Below are 1,867 nucleotides of genomic sequence, written 5' to 3'. Positions count from 1 at the left end.
TCTGCCTGGGCAGTACATGCCAGGCCACTCTGCATGTCACTCTTCGTGGGAAGGGTTTGAGTCCTTGCTTGCTACTGCAGTTGGGGATTGTCTGTGAAGTATGTTGTTTGCTCCTCTAAAAAAGTGCCATCACTACATCTTTTCTAAAGAAATGCTTGGATTCATTAATAAAATAAAATGAAATGAAAAGAAAACTGCAGGAGACATTTTGACAGCACGTACACTCAGACTGAATGGTTTGAGAAAAGATTGGCATGGGTCCTTGCACAAAGATAACCTGATGGGTTTTATATGTTCATTTTTGGTGTAGCATCTGCGTGAAGTACTTCAAAACAGTTAGCTCTGTGAGTGAGGTGCATGTGTAAAGGAAGACACTTGATACAATGTCCATGCACAGACAGTAGCCTTCTGCAATAATGAACTTTTCTTGATAAATTGTTGTCCTCAAACTGCTTAAATTTTTTTGCAATATGTACATATCTTCATATATGTATATATGTATATAATTTTTTTCCTCTACATACAAATACACAAGTGAGTGGGTGGGCTGCCCAAGCCCACTGGGGGAAAAGGTACAAAAGGTGCATAAGGAAAGTTCAGCTAGAAAGCATGAAGGGAGTAACCGCCTTTCTTAAATAATAGGCACTTTCCATTCAGAGAAGAGGACTATGACAAGGTGTTCTCATGTTGAACACATCTGCCATGAATAGGAGGGAGGTACAAAAACAAGGAAGAAGATGGGACTTCCTTGGTGGCACAGTGGATAGGACTTCATGCTCCCAATGCAGGAGGCCCGGGTTCAATCCCTGGTCAGGGAACTAGATCCCACATGCATGCCGCAACTAAGAATTCGCATGCCGCAACTAAGAGCCCACGTGCCGCAACTAAGGGCCCACGTGCCACAACTAGGGAGTCAGTGATCTGCGACTAAGAAGCCCTGGAGCTGCAACCAAGGAGCCTGCCTGCCACAACTAAGACACTGTGCAACCAAATAAATAAATAAATATTTAAAAAAAAAAAACAAAGGAGAAGAGAAGGCACATCAGCTTCTCTTTTGTCCTGCACTCACGGCATCTTGCTTGTTCTCAGGGAGCCTTTTGTGCTCACTGTCTGTGGGATGTTCTTTGGGGTATCCACCTTCGATTTTACAACTCATGGTAGGTTCTGACTCCTTCTTTGTCCCATCTACTGGGATAGGTTTTTCTCTAGATCTTGGCTGCGCAAATTTGGGTGGAAGGTTTTGTCTAAGTTCCACATGTTGTCTCTGGAAAATAGAGCTTGTTCTTCTTTTCTTTGGATTTAGGTTTGGCTTTATCTTTTTTTTTTTTTTAATCGGTCCTTGAAGTGCCGTCAATAACTTACAGATGGATGATATTGACAGTATGACATGGCTCCGTCAAAAGCAGACTGAATTCTGCCCGCTGCAGTGAGCATATTGGAGTTCACAGCTGATCCCAAGTCTCTTGCCTGAGAGCTCAGGCCAGCTGTAACTTGTTAGCAATCAGCTAGTGGGATGATGTGGGTAAGGGGCTGCGCCTGCTGCTTCCAGGAGCTGAAAAGAATAGGCTCTCGAGCGTGCAAAAGGATGTTCCATCTTTCCCACGTCAATCGTCTCATTTAAGAATTCTGGTGTTTCCAAATTTCCAACAGATATTAATCTTCAGGATTCAGAGATGAGAAACCAGAATTCCCAGGAATTCTTAGGAATTCCCCAAATCCTAAGTGATTCTTAAAGTACTTCAACATTCTTCACATTCTTTACTTATTATCATGAACATCTAAGAAAATGTATTTAATAAATAAGAAACGTTAGGTTTAGTAGTATTTGCAAGGAACTATAGCCTATAGCAAATATTCAAATGCTTGA

At 41.9% G+C, this 1,867-nt stretch overlaps 1 pseudogene; it reads right to left on the bottom strand.

Annotated features, from left to right (window-relative positions):
- Positions 1–1,065: 1,065 nt before the first annotated feature.
- LOC114237604 (mediator of RNA polymerase II transcription subunit 6-like) lies at positions 1,066–1,617 on the bottom strand (annotated as a pseudogene).
- Positions 1,618–1,867: the final 250 nt, after the last annotated feature.

The sequence above is a fragment of the Balaenoptera acutorostrata genome, chromosome 16 (assembly GCF_949987535.1).
Source record: "Balaenoptera acutorostrata chromosome 16, mBalAcu1.1, whole genome shotgun sequence".
Lineage (NCBI taxonomy): Eukaryota > Metazoa > Chordata > Mammalia > Artiodactyla > Balaenopteridae > Balaenoptera > Balaenoptera acutorostrata.
The sequence above is the reverse complement of the archived record's forward strand: the minus strand, read 5'-3'. Positions and strand labels throughout refer to the sequence as shown.